This window comes from Myotis brandtii, unplaced genomic scaffold (assembly GCF_000412655.1).
Source record: "Myotis brandtii unplaced genomic scaffold, ASM41265v1 scaffold374, whole genome shotgun sequence".
Classification (NCBI taxonomy): domain Eukaryota; kingdom Metazoa; phylum Chordata; class Mammalia; order Chiroptera; family Vespertilionidae; genus Myotis; species Myotis brandtii.
The window spans coordinates 3,102,350-3,117,799 of NW_005364372.1; the positions used below are offsets into that span (position 1 = coordinate 3,102,350).

Sequence of the window (15,450 nt, forward strand, 5' to 3'; positions counted from 1 at the left end):
TTGGAGGAGTATGACTTAATTTTCAACACACACTTTTGCTACATGTATACAGTGGGGCTTTGACTTACGAGTTTAATTCGTTCTGAGACCGAGCTCATTAAGGAGCTCATTAAGGAGCTCGTTAACTCAAATTACTCTATCAACTCAATGCAAAAAATCAGCCGAGAGACAGCTGGTATCTCAAAAAACTCGTTAGTCGGGACACTCGTAAGTCAAGGCCTCACTGTATATTTTCTTATCTTTCAATTGTAATTGACATACAATCTTATATTTGTTTCAGGTGTACAACAGAGTGACTACACATTTACATACCTTATGGAGTGATCACCCAGATAAATCTAATACCCATCTGGCACCATGCACAGTTATTACAGTATTATTGACAATATTTTCTATGCTGTTGTATATATTTCAAAGAAGGAATTAATAGTTATAGTTTTATTTTATTTTTATTAATTGAAATTCTCATTGGCTATATAAGGATGACTCTTCAGATACTTCTCCAAGTACTTTTGGCATGATATTCCATCCAGTCTCTGCTATGTAAATATTGTTCAGGTTTAGCAAGCAGTTCCCTAATGGTATGTGTCTCATTAGTTAACTCAGTTCTTAATGACTAAAGGACTTCAATGATCGAATAAAACACATTTTAAAGGCAAAACATTATGGGTAGGTAGACGGTTTCTAGTTTCTAGTTTGTGCTTGGCAAAAACAAACAAAAAGTCACACACACACATGCAACGAAAACAATTTATTGAATTGCATTTAAATACTGAAACTGTTTTGCAAGTAAAAGTAGAAAAAATATAATTCAGCTTAATTCTAGAAATTTAAATGTGTTGCTGTTTAAATGCCTATATCCTATAAACTACTCCAAAATAATTTAGTACTGTCTTCACAGAGGTTTTTCTGGGTTTTAGAGAGTAATATGAACACTAAACAAGAGGTTTATACTAGGAAGCCAAATGGGCATGAAATGCACATTGTCAGCAGTGCCAAGTTCTGTTATTGACATTAATTTCATTGTGGAGTTTGAAACCAAAAATTGCTGAAGCTAATTTTAGGAAAACAGAACACTAAAACTCTAACAAAATGATCAATGTCATGAGCAAAGTGAAAAAATATATCCTTGCTTTTATTTTTTTAAAAATATATTTTTATTCATTTCAGAGAGGAAGGAAGAAGGAGAAAGAGATAGAAAAATCAATGATGAGAGAGAATCATTGATCGGCTGCCTCCTGCATGCCCCCTACTGTAGATCAAGCTTGCAACCCAGGCATGTGCCCTTGACTGGAATCGAACCCAGGACCCTTCAGTCCACAGGCCAACGCTCTATCCCCTGCTGCATGCCCCCTACTGGAGATCAAGCTTGCAACCCAGGCATGTGCCCTTGACTGGAATCGAATCCAGGACCTTTCAGTCCACAGGCCAACGCTCTATCCCCTGAACCAAACCGGCTAGGGTTGCTTTTCTTAATGTACCCTCAATGGAGAAATGAATTTGCCTTAAACCATCTACTTGTAAGTGGATTCCTCTTTACAAACATACACCTAAAGGAACACAATTTCAATGTTGGGATATAGGCGAGCAATGAAAAAGAAAGGAGATAAAAGGGTATCCTAGGAGAACAATTCTTCCTCTGCCACAGAATAAAAATAATCAATTCATATGCCCCAATTTCAATACTCATAGCTAATTAAATAGAGTGCTTATTTTCCTTTATGAGAAACATAAAAGGTGCATTTAAAAAATGAATAGCCCAACTGGTGTGGTTCAGTGGTTGAGCATTGACCGATGAACCAGGAGGTCACAGTTCAGTTTCTGGTCAGGGCACATGCCTTGGTTGTGGGCGAGATCCCCAGTGGGGGTTATGCAGGAGGCATCCGATCAATGATTCTCTCTCATCATTGATATATATATATCAATTGATGTATCAATAAATTGATATATCAATATATATTAATTAATATATCAATATTCATATGTATATATGAATAAATCCAACTCAGGAGTCTGGTTGCAATTGACAGAAAGTTAACTCAAACTAAGTCAAAGAAATAAGAAAAAGCATTGGTCTTGCAACCAAACGGTAGGAACTGCAGGCAAGAGCTAACCTCAAGGTCAATCAGAACCAGGCCTAGAATCCAGAAGGATTTTCTCTGCTGCCCTTATTTCTGCTTCTCTACATGAGTCGCTTTTACTCTCTTCAGCTTTCCCCATGTTGTTGGAATGGTCACCAACAACTCTAGGCCTCCACAGAAAAGGACTGAACTCACTCTACATGTTCTCAAGTTTAAAAATACCAGGGAAAGGATTTGAAAAACTTAACTTCAACTGTGACAACTGCTGCAGGGTCTGAAAAGGAGTTACCCACTCGAACCATATTGTTAGCAGGAACATTTCTCAGAGGAGGGTGGGAAAGCTATTATGTTCACTACAGGTTATGGTGTTCTATGCATAGATAATGTCCCATACTTATAGAAAAAGTTCACACAACAAACTAACCAATCAAGAAAACTTGGTAAATTCTGTCTGTATGGTAAGTGTTTGTGTGTATGTATATGTGTATGTGCGTGTGCTTGTGTGTAATGGATGAAAGAGAGGGTAGGGGACAGGAGGTGGGGAGGGTAGGGAGAAAGAAAAGAGAAAGAATACATGAGGAAAGAAGGGAGGAGAGAAAAGAAGAGGATAGAAGGAGGGTAGGAGAGACTGATTCAGTAATGACCTTGGGAAAAGCTCATATTCATTACGTCCTGGTATAATTAACGTTGAGGAATCACATGTATGAGTTTTACTCACTGAGAGAAAATCATTCCACAAATTGTAGTTCAAGCAGATTCATCTAGCAAATGGAATAAGTTCTTTTTTTGGGGGGGGGGGCTTTTTATTTTTTATTTTTTATTTTTTATTTTTTTTTTTATTGCTTAAAGCATTACAAAGGGTATTACATATGTGTCCTTTTTTTCCCCGCCCTTGACAATACCCCGGCTTCCCCTACCCCCCAGTGTCTTATGTCCATTGGTTATGCTCATATGCATGCATACAAGTCCTTCGGTTGATCTCTTACCCCCCTCCCTCCTGCCCCCCAACCCTCCCCAGCCTTCCCGCTGCAGTTTGACAATCAGTTCTAATATGAGGTAATAAAATATAAGAAATGTAGATTTCAGTTCATCTCTTTTGGAAATAAGGCACAGTCCCAAAGGAAAGTATTTTAACATGAATTGATTTGTCTATAGGTATTTGACATTTTATTCTTCATTTAGATTAATAGAATGACAGACCATGGTTTAGAGACACTGTAGACTGTAACTTTAATGTTGTTTTACAATTGAAGAAAACTTGAATTCCAAATCTTGCTATCTCAATTAAAGAAAATAGTACTTTTCAACAGTGCACAGTTATCAGTGAATAAAAAATTAAAAGCATTAGTTGTAATTGAAGTGGTACCCATGCTCCATGGACACAAGGTTTGAAATGGAAATAAGTGAATAATAATGGATGAAGGAAAAGGGAAGAAATTGGAAGCTTTGTTAATGTTGCAAAGCTATCAGACAAGAAGTACATCTTAGGCATTAAAGTCTAAAACATTAGAAATGGCTCAAATCATAATGATATGCAGGTTGAAGATGTTGCTATTGTGAGAGTGGCTAAGGTTCAGTACAGGTAAAAGTAGCTGAAATTCTGAAGATTAAGAAGCTTTGAGGCCAAGGTCTCAGATGGGTCAAGCATATGGATGTTGAGCTTACCCAAGGCAACCTACAGAAGAATATGGAGACAGAATGTAAGACAGGTTTCAGAGTCCTCATGGACTAGGGAGAGAGTGAGATATTGATAGAGAGCAATGATGAGGAAGACTAGAGAGCAACAGTGGTGCTGCTTAGGACATTAGCCTCTCAGAGAAGAAGGACTTTTGCATGAGCGGGAAGGACTACTGAGCTAGAAGTGGTATCAAAAAGGAGTGGGGCTAGAAGACTATTGATATAATATTTGTTGGGGCTTCATTTCATAATCAAACATTATATTAGGATCTTTTCATAATGTATTGTATGCTTCTTGATGCCAAAACTACCTTATTCACCTTTATATCCCTCATAGCACTTAACAGACTTCCCTGTATGAAATAGGAGCTACTCAATAATTCCTTAGCAATTTTACTTGAAAGTACACATACAAAAAATTTTATGTGCCCTTGACAGGGAATCAAACCTGCAAACCTTAGGTGCATAGGTTGGCTCTCTAACCACAGAGCAACATGGGCCAGGGCTAAATACTAATTTTATAATATATGCAAAGTCAGTTCTTAAGTATCAGTCAGTTAAGAATAATCCATGTGAAGCTGTGAATGCTAATTGTCTCCAGTAAGAATTTTCCTTTTCTTCCTTGGAAATACTAGTAGTCATCTCTATTTAAAATGGAAAGCTGGCCATTGGAATTGAGGCTATTTTTCTCAACCGTATGATCATGTGATTAAGTTCTGCCCAAAAGAAATTATGCAAAGTTTCTTGTGAAAATTCTAGGTTTACTTCCAAGAAATGGGCACAGCATTCTCTGTCCCTTCCCCTTGGCTGGAATGTGAATGTGGTGACTGGAACTCAAGCAAGTATTTCCTGTCATGAGGTAACACATAAACTGTGAGAAGCCAGATAGAAGAAGCAACACTTGGCAGAGCTGTCACACTACCTTGCTCTGTGCATCTCAGGACTTTTCTTACATGAGAGGACGAAAATGTGTGCTGTTAAGCCACTTGTAATTGATTTTAATTTTATGGTCCTTACAGCCAAATGTCATCCTAATTGACATCGTGTATATCTTTGGGTTTATCCAGCTTCGCTATAATTTAATTTAATAAATTGACTTTCAGGCTAATCTGTATCACTTTCATCAAGATTGCAATGGACAATTTGTATCTTTTGTAACATCTATGGAGAATTATTTCTCTCTTCCTGAGGTGAAAAAGTGCTGTGTGAGTCATTGTTCCAATGGTTTTCACTCTTATATTTGAGACAAAAACTTTAAATCTTCTATTAGAAATTATTTGTAGAAAAGTTAAAATTACAGAGTCAGCTGCAAAATCCCATTCAAATTTGAGCTTTGGGAAGCTATTTAAAAAGAAGAAATTAGCCTGGCTGGTGTTGCTCAGTAGTTGGGTGTCAACCTATGAATCAAGAGGTCATGGTTCAATTCCTGGTCAGAGCACATGCCCCAGTTGAGGGCTCAAGCCCCAGTGTGGGGCATGCAGGAGGCAGCCGATCAATAATTCTCTCTCATCATTGATGTTTCTATCACTCTCTCCCTCTTCCTTCCTTTCTGAAATAAATACAAATATTTTTAAAAGAAATCAATAGAAAGGAGAAAGTGTTTTAAAAAAATCAACTCCTGTGAGTATTCTACCATGATGATCAAACTTACTTCTTTGATGTTGAGTTTGCTCAGTTTAAATATTTACCTTGGTTTTACAAAACCTTCCATATTTCTATTTAGCATTTATACAGATTTTTATATTCTCAAACACATTGCACAGGGAATGTGTTAACTCTCTTGTGATGCCTATGAAGTGGGTAAATATTCTCTCACTTTCAAAAGGTCTGGAGAGTGGAGAGGTTAGACAACTTCCTTAGAGGAGCTGGAGGATCACTGTATAGTCAGGGCTGGGGACTGTCCATATTGGTCATCTGTTGTTGTATAACAACCACTCCACAACTTAGCACTTAAAAACAGCAATCTCTTTATAATTTCTCATAATTTGTGGCTCAGGAATCAGACAGGGCACTGTAGGGGAAAGTCTCTGGTCCAAGCCCAAGATGGCTTTTTGACTCACATGTCTGGTGCCTCCACTAGATGGCTCAAATCCTTGGGGGCTGACTGGCTCAGTACAACTGAGGTCATATGTCTGGGCCCAAAGATCTTGGTCTCAGCTGAGCTAACTTTCATGAAGTCTTATCAGTCAGCTGGATTGCTTATATGATGACTTAACACCCACAAACCCCAAAAGCAGAAGCTGCCAGTTCTCAACAACGCTTGGGCCTAAAGCTGGCAATGTACCTCTTCTATCACATTCTTTCAGTTTTAGTGAGCCACAGGCCCAGGCCAGATATAAGGGATGAGGGTTACTCAAGTGTATGGATCCTAGATGTGTTGCATTAGGAGCCAACATAAAGTTGTCAGGTAAAATACAATTGAAATTGAAATACTGAAACATTGTTCCTTGTTAATCTGAAATACAAACTATACTGGGTATTCTACATTTTTATTGGCTAACTCTCACAATCCTAGAATCCACCAATGTAACAGACTGCTGATGAATATAGACGGATATTCTCCTTAGAATCTCTAGAGTCACATCAGAAATGTGTAGTTAAATGAGACCACTCATGAGCCCCACCTGTATGTCCTAGGTCAGTGATGGCGAACCTATGACACCGGTGTCAGAGGTGACACTCGAACTCATTTTTTTGGTTGATTTTTCTTTGTTAAATGGCATTTAAATATATAAAATAAATATCAAAAATGTAAGTCTTTGTTTTACTATGGTTGCAAATATCAAAAAAATTCTATATGTGACACGGCACCAGAGTTAAGTTAGGGTTTTTCAAAATGCTGACACGCCGAGCTCAAAAGGTTCGCCATCACTGTCCTAGGTCATGCCCTGTGTATTTATATTTTTAGCTACATCTCTGAGTTCAATAAAAGTGATCAGAGTAGTCAGAAGAATTAATCGATGATATGGGGTTGAGCTACTGGGAAGAAAAATATAAAGAAACTGGAAAGATAATTTAATATAGTTTTTATACCTGAATTCTTCTGAAAAGCCTGTTTATGTCCACAAGTTATTTTTCTGGCAGCTTTTGTGTAGGCATTAAGTATTATTGCAAGACAATGGCCCTTCTTGTTGTTGTCACCTTTCATTTAAAGTGAATGATATTGCATAGACAGTAACAGTATCTTAATTGCATGGAGCTTGTTAGAATCCCTTTACTACCTTTGTATAAAGAACTCAGTGCCTTTGTTGCTATTATTCAGAAGAGCTTTGAATTCTGAGTTTATTTTTAATTTTACTATTAGTAACTCCTGACTTAGAAATCCTGCTTTCAAAGGTTTCCAGAAGAGCATAACTCATCTGCCGGTAACTTGATCTACCCAACACTGTTTAAATCAGCAGTGGTCGTTAGAAATCCACCCCTTTCTGCCAGGAACCTCTTCTGCATGTGAGGTCACAGGTCAGATGCCTTAAAAATTATGGAGAATTCCAGCTGTAGAGGCTCAGCAGCTGAGCTTTGACCTATGAACCAGGAGGTGACAGTTTGATTCCCAATCAGGGCACATGGCTAGGTTGCTGGCTGGATCCTCAGTGTGAGGCATGCAGGAGGCAGCCAATCAATGATTCTGTCTTATCAATGATGTTTCTATCTCTCTCACCCTCTCCCTTCCTCACTGACATCAATAAAAGTATATGTAAATGTTATGCAAAAATATTGCATATAATTTTCTGGCATTTGCATTTAAAATACACTTCATCAGTCATCTGGTATTTTTTATTTAAAATACAATTGCTACCCATTTGATTAGCACTTACTTATCTAATAGTTCTCAATCACCCACCAAACATGACTCATAGTTTACTAGCTGTACTGGTTAATAATGTGGATTTTTTTCAATAGATGGAGTTACACATATGTTGATATATATGCGATTTGATATGTATGCTATTTTGTTGTATTGACAACAAGCTTCAAAACTTCATATGTCAAATTTTCTGAAGGTGTTAACATCATAGATATTTTTACACTTAAATATGTCGAATTTTATGCCAAAAAAGAGCATTTGCGGGAAGTTTTAAGTCATTATTTTGAAGAAAAGTGCTACTGAATCCTTCAGGAAGCTTATGGTGAACATACTCCATCTCAAGATACTTGTGAATGCTGGTTTAAACGCTTTAAAAGTGATGATTTTGATGTGAAAGACGAAGAACATCCAGGTCAACCGAAAAAGTTTGAAGACCAACAATTACAAGCATTATTGGATGAAGATGCGTGTCAAACTCAAAAACAACTTGCAGTAAGATTAAACGTTGCTCAGCAAACAATTTCTGATCATTTACAAGCAATGGAAAAGATTTTAAAGGAAGAAAAATGGGTGCCACATCAACTGAACGAAAGACAAATGGAAAACCAAAAAGTCATCAGTAAAATGTTGCTTCAATGGCACAAAAGAAAGTCTTTTTTGCATCGAATTATGGACTGTTGAATAAAAGTGGATTATTTTGAGAATCCCAAATGCACAAAATCCTGGGTTGATCCAGGTCAACCATCAACATCCACAGCAAGGCCAAATTGCTTTGGAAAGAAGACAATGCTCTGCGTTTGGTGGGATCAGGAAGGTGTGGTGTATTAATGAGCTTCTAAGACCAGGTGAAACTGTTAATACTGATCGCTACTGAAAACAAATAATCAATTTGAACCATGCTTTGATCGTGAAACAACCAGAATGTGCCAGAAGACACGGCAAAGTAATTTTGCTTCATGAGGACACACCATCAGACACTTCAAAACCAGTTAAAGACACATTAAAAGATCTTGTCTGGGAAGTATTAACCCACCCGTTGTATTCACCAGACCTTGCTCCTTCAAATTACCACTTGTTCCGATCGATGGCACTCGCAATTTCTGAGCAGCACTTCAAAACATATGAAGAAGTGGAAAATTGGGTCTCTGAATGATTTGCCTCAAAACAAGAAAATTTCTCTTGGGACGGTATCCACAAATTACCTGAAAGATGGGGGAAAATGTGTAGCTAGCGATGGACATTACTTTGAATAAAGCACTTTTGATGTTTCTCTTGAAATTATCGTGTCTTCTTTGATTACAAAATCTGCATTATTAACCGATACACCTAATATAACCACATTTTCAAAAGGAAGACACAGTATTTGTAAAGAGAATAAAGAGAGCCCTAGAGCCAAGCTAAAGTCATTTTCTAGGCCCAAACTATCCTCTCTACATCTCCTGTTCTTCCCACATCTCTGTCCTTCCTGTTATAAGTGGGTAAGTCTAGGCTTGATAGTCAAGAATACTTAAGATTGGCAACGGGGCCTGTGCACAGGAATGACCCACTAGCCAGAGTGCAGTAGGATCTTCTAATAAATATGGAGCCTCCCCATCACTCAGAGGACTTGGGACTACGAACGTACTGCTGTATGGTATTTGGTTCCGAAGAAATGTTTTCACATCTTTCTCAGCTTGTTAAAAGCATGATCTCCCAAAGAGAGGAGGGAGGAAAATTTAAGTGGCAATGATACAAGAGGTTACAGAATTTTGTATAGCAATGGGTTCTTAGAGATTATTTGATCTGGCCTTTTAATTTTACCAGTGCGGAGAATGGTGCTCAAAGAAATCCAGGGACTTGTCCAAAATCATGGCAACACTGAGACCAGAATGCAGGGCTTCTTCAACCAGCTGTTATTCTAACTACAGCCTGTCCCATGAGCACTAATACAGTACCTAACCACTCAAATCAACGGCTTCTAAATATCCTCTTGGTTTATTGTCTGCATGCTTTGTGCCTTCAAGGAAAGTGTCCGAGAAACTTCTGAAATCCTTGTGTCAAAATTTTTCCATTCCTTTAAATTATTTTGTCACAGGCTCAGGTTTAAAGCTGTGGCTTTAGTTAAATTTCTAACCAAGGTTGAACTTAACAATATGAGCATATGATGATCTGTTACCATAATAGTATTTCATTGTAAACATGTGCTAAATTTATGTGCTAAACCTAAGTCCTATTAATGATCATTTAGGCTTTATACATATATATATTTATTAATATATGTGTAAGTATATCAAGAGATAAATTTAGACAAAGGGGCTTATTTTGATTTAATAATTACTTTAACCTACTGAACTTGATTTTTTGAAATATATGAGCAATTAATAACTATAAGTTGTGATGATGTTATTATTAATTGCTAACTTATCTATATGAAAAGTGAAATGTTCGGTTGTTTTCATTTTTTCTTTCTGGGTAGAGGACTAACATTTAAACTCATTTCCCATTTGAATGTCCAGCTCCATTTGGTTCTAATCCTTCAACTGGTAAACCAAGTTTACAAGGAGGTAGAACTGTGAGTTCCTAACTCATGAAATATGGAAAAATGCCCATCAGTGAGTGTACAAAGACACATTAGTTTTAGAATTGATTTTTGGATGGAAACTCATTCAGTTCTCAGCTCAAATTAAGTGACTTTGTTGTGACATAGGAGTTAAAATCAGTTTAAGAGCTTCCTGAAATACCATGTAGAGCAAATATACAGACATCTTATTTAAAACCTGGAACACTGACAAACTCCAGCAGACTGGGTCTCACAGGCATTGAAACTGTGGGAACGTACACAGTCACAGTAGATCTGCTTCTCATTTTCTAGATTTCAATGACTTAACCATGAATAAGATGCAGCTATATGCTTAGTTCTTAATTCATCCATTCACTTTAAATGTATTTATTTTTGAAAGAAACAGCCTGGTTTCTTCATGTGCTTTTTAATTTTATGCCTTTTGTTCAACTAAAGGAAAGGAAATATCATTGGGCATAATTTTGAACTGCATTTCATGCTCTGAAGTTCTGTTTTACTAAGGGTATTTTATTGAACACTAGAGGCCCGGGCACAGATTCGTGCACTGGTTGGGGGCGTGGCCTGTGGGGATCACTCCACTGTGGGAGCGCTGCTCATCCTGGTCAGCCCAGCGGCTGTGGACCTGCCCTCTGAGCAGCTGCTGAATGAAGAAATTAGTCTGAGCTGATATTTTGGGGAAATGTCTTGGGTAAAGGCGTGTTCTGTGTCCTGAGGAAGCTGGTGGAGAGCTTTGCACCCCAAAGCCACTTGGTGAATGTCCTTGATGTGTGATGCCAGTTCGGTGACACCATCGGGGATGTTCAGGGCAGCCGTGCTCCAAGATCCTCAGCCATCAGGACAGCCTCCCCGGGGGGTCCACGTCCCCTCTTGCCATCCGCCTATGCCAGCTCCCCGCGCTCTTTCTAGAACACACCTTAGAGGGCCTGCATCAGCTGGTGGGGTCAGGCCAGAGTCTGGATGGTCTCAGGTATTTGATTGGTGCAGAGACTTGGCCTCACCCTGCAGCCGCTCATCCCAGTCAGCTGAGCTGAGCTCCCACAGTGGGAGCGCACTGACCACTAGGGGGCAGCTCCTGCATTGAACATCTGCCCCCTGATGGTCAATACACATCATAGCAACTGGTCGACCAGTTGTCGAACCAGTTGTCACCGTTTGGTCCCTGGGCTTTTATATATAGAGATAAGCCTAAAGAGATGCTTATGTACCAAAGAAAAGTTTTTGTGGTTAATGTGTTTGGAGAACTGCACATCATAGTTGGAAATTCTCAGTATCCATTAGCTTTGAGTTTCTAACAATTTTCTAGGGGATGCCTATGCTGCTAGGACAGAGACCATACTTTGAAGACCATTATTTATAGGCCACCCTGCTAGAAAGGTACTAGACCCCTCGTAGCTCCATGGAAATAGGTACCAATTAAGTGGATAAAATGAGCAATCCTGATAAATTGCAGAGTTAGTGAATCAGAACCAGAGGCTGCTGGTCTCTATAGAATCAGACCTCATTACTTCTAATATGCTGGAGACATTGCAGAGGTAGTGAATCAGAACCAGAGGCTGCTGGTCCCTATGCCATACAGTTGCTTTCTATAGAATCAGACCTCATTACTTCTAATATGCTGGAGGAAGGGCTGTTCTCCATTCATAAATCCCGAGTGGCAAAATAGGACAGGAAGCAAGGTTTCCTTTATGTCATGTGGTTGTAGCCTCAAGACTGAGTCCACGTGTCTCAGAAGCTGGAATTGGGGCACACTGTTTTCCAACCCTAAATTCTGTGGTAGAAAAATAGGGTCAGAGGCCAAGGGGTTTTTTTGTTGTTTGTTTGTTTGTTTGTTTGTTGCTCCGTGTTTTCGACTCCTGATCATGCCTTGTAGCCCTGGGCTAAAGTTTCTCTCTCTCAGTCTGATTTCCAGTCCTGCTAAATGATGCATCTCATGGTATTTCATTCCTGTTTTATGGAAATGCTTGGACATGGGAGTGTCCACCCAGCAACCATCAAAGGGATGAGCATAATCAGATTGTACATAAAATAAAGAATATTAAGGGGCATATCATCAAGAGCTGAGGACAAATTCCAACCCACAATTTTATCCCTGCATTAGTAAATTAAACGGCAAAGGTATTAGTCAGATGGGGTGGCCCCCAGGCTAATCACCAACCAACTGACCCTGCAATCTGGGAGTCATTTGATAGTTTAGATCATAAATTGAAGATATTGCTTTTCCAAAGGCAGGTGTCTCCCACACAGTTTAAGCATTAAGTGCATGATTTCGTTTATTTTTTGGCATCTAAGATGTTATACGAATAGAAAATAGAATTTTGTATGCTATTTTGTTGGTCATTCAAACAGATGTTTTCCACATGATTAATATATTCTACAGAATACGGATTAACCCACGTTAATCAGCTCCTGCATGCAGGACAGGTAATATAGATTTCTGGGGCTTCAGGGGTCACTATCGCCTTCCCTTTGGTGTTTATTGTGCTGACCATGATATTAGCAGCTATAATCTCAGCTCCTATGTGTTGAAATGGTACAGGTTGGCCAAGGAGTAGGGTATAGTGTCCAACCCTTGGGTCAGATGGGTGATATGAGGAGAAAGAGTCCATTTGGCTAACTCACGGCAAGTAGGACTGTCAGAAAGAGTTGACTTCTGCATTAAAATTCATAGAACTGCATACAAATAAATGAGCATTTTATTATGTTAATTTAATAAGTAGGTAGAATTTTACTTTTTTCTTTCTGATTTTATTTGCTGTGTTTATTTTTATTGCCTTATTACAAGGGCTATAACTCCTAGTACAATATTGAATAGAATTTGTGGAAGTGGACATTATTGCAATTATTGCATTTTACTTGATCTTAGCAGAAAATAATTCAATCTTTCACCACCAAGTTTAATGTTAGCTTTGGGGTTTTTGTAAAGGACAATTTTTCAAATTTGTTAATAAGTTTAATATGGGACTTACTCGAATATACTATATATAGGGTGTCCCAAAAACATGTATACACACGCTAACATCTGATACCTTACTTAATTTTCACTCCTTTTCAGTTTTAACTGACTTGAAATAATGGGTGAAGCCACACTGAGCTTTGCACAAAGAAAATTTACCCACTAGTCTTTTTATGGGGATACACAAAAGGTGAAGTTGATAGTACAAAACCAGCAACAGTGGATAAATTGATAGCACACAAATACCAAACAAAATGAATCTTGATGTTTGCCGTTCTTTGCTTAGAGTTATTATGCCTGGACCAGAATGATCATCAGTTTGAAAACAGGTGTTGACAAAAAAAAAGTATTCATTTCTGTAGATTCTTTTAAATTTTGAAAATAAACTGTATATTTATAAACATTGACTTATAATCATTCAAAGTGTGTATACATTTTTGGGACACCTTACACACATACACACACACATATATATATGTGTGTACATTATGTACATGACATAATCTTGGGAAACTAGTTGCAAAATAGAGAGTGATCATTAACACAAGAAAAAGTATAATAGGCAGAAACCTCACTGCATTTCTTAAGAATAATTTGATCATTCAAAAGAACAAAATACCCTCATATTTACGCAGAAAAATAACAGAAATAGCCAGTCCAAACAATAAAAAGAAAGTTTGAAATTGTACCATCTATTTGTTGTAAGAAAAAAAAATTCGTTACATGGGAATCCTTATATAAAATAAGAACGTCTGAAGGTTGTATCTGGCTGCTTTGAGATTTTCACTTGGTATTTGACTTTCAGCTGTTTGATAATGCTGTGTCTGCATGGAGTTCACTTCTGTGTATGTGGCTTGTGATTTGCTGAGTTACCTGTATCTTTCATTTACTGTCATAATTTTTTTAAATATATTTTTATTGATTTCAGAAAGGAAGGGAGAGGGAGAGATAGAAACACCAATGATGAGAGAAAATCATTGATCGGCTGCCTCCTGCACATCCAGGGATCAAGCCCGCAACCAGTGGCCTGACCTGAAATGGAACTGTGACTGTGGTTCATAGGTCAGTGCTCAACCACTGAGCCACACCAGCTGGGCTACTGTCATAATTTTTGAATGTTCATAGTCATTTATCTTTTTCTTTCCTCTGCAACTTCAAATGTGCAAGTGGCATTTCTCACAGATCACATTAGGCACCATTTATGTATTTATGTTCAATATTTTCCCTTTATTGTTTACATTTACATACCCTTTAATTTATCATCATCAATTGGCTCTTCTTAAGCCCATCATTGAATTTTTTATTTAAGATATTTCAGTTGTTTTTTTAAAATAGTTTACAATTTTTGCTGAGACTTTCAACAGAATAACCCATTATGGCCATCATTATGGTTTGTATATCCTTAAACATATTTATAGCAATTGCTTTAAAATGTTTGCCAATTTAAACAACTGGATCAAGTCAGTGTCCATTTTTACACATTGCTTTTCTTTTAACTACAGGTTAAACTGTTCCTATGTCTTTGCAAGTCTAGTAGTATTTTTATTGGATGTTAGACTATTGTCTTGGTGTTAGAAAGCAAAAAAATATCACTGGCTAATTACTTTGAACATGTAGCACTTTTAGTCTTATATTTTTAAAACATGGGTCTTTTCATGTTTTGTCCTTTGTCTAAAGATAACTTTTTAATCCTGTTTTAGTATGAAGTTGTGGCTTTCTGTAATTTCTATGGAAATCCTAAAGTGAATAAAACAAAAGTCAGATGCTATATTTTATCTCATTTGCATTTGACAGGAGCTGAGATAGCTGCTCAGCTTTTTCAAATATCCAGCTGTTGTTTTCCACTAAACTTCTTGCAGTTTTCCTTGTGCTTTCAAAGGTCAGCCAAGGACTTTAGTAGAATTTATATGCTGATTTGGGGCCTCGTCTCCTTGTGGTTCCTTCCTTCTCAGGATTTCCCCCTTCCATTTACAGCTCCTCTCTGAGCCCCAAACTTGCCTCTGACACATCAATTTAATAAAACAGCAGATTTCTGCTTGAATTATAACTGCCTCGTGCCATATGAATTGGGAAATGCCTTCACAAAAAAGTCAAACAAATGTGGATCTGACTCAATGCAATTTAATTCTTTTGAGGGTTGAATCTATCATAATTTCTGGCTGCTTTTGGTCATTTTAATGTGCCTTCAAATTGTTTTATAGATTATTTTGTTATAATAATCATTTGCGGGAAAGTTATCCTCGATATCTACACTAATAAAAGAGAAACATGGTAATTAGCGTATGACCGCTACCCTTCCCATTGGCTAATCAGCATATCCTTATGCAAATTAACTGTCAGCCAAGATGGCGGCCAGCAGCCATGCACTGAAGCG

At 37.8% G+C, this 15,450-nt stretch overlaps 1 long non-coding RNA gene across 1 annotated transcript in view; it reads left to right on the forward strand.

The window, feature by feature from the left end:
* Nucleotides 1–251: 251 nt before the first annotated feature.
* Nucleotides 252–15,450, forward strand: part of LOC106727134 — a 19,306-nt gene continuing 4,107 nt past the window's right edge. Inside the window, exons 1-2 of the long non-coding RNA XR_001363291.1 lie at nucleotides 252–373; nucleotides 12,137–12,139. This is a non-coding gene — a long non-coding RNA (uncharacterized LOC106727134). The remainder of the gene's footprint in view (nucleotides 374–12,136; nucleotides 12,140–15,450) is intronic.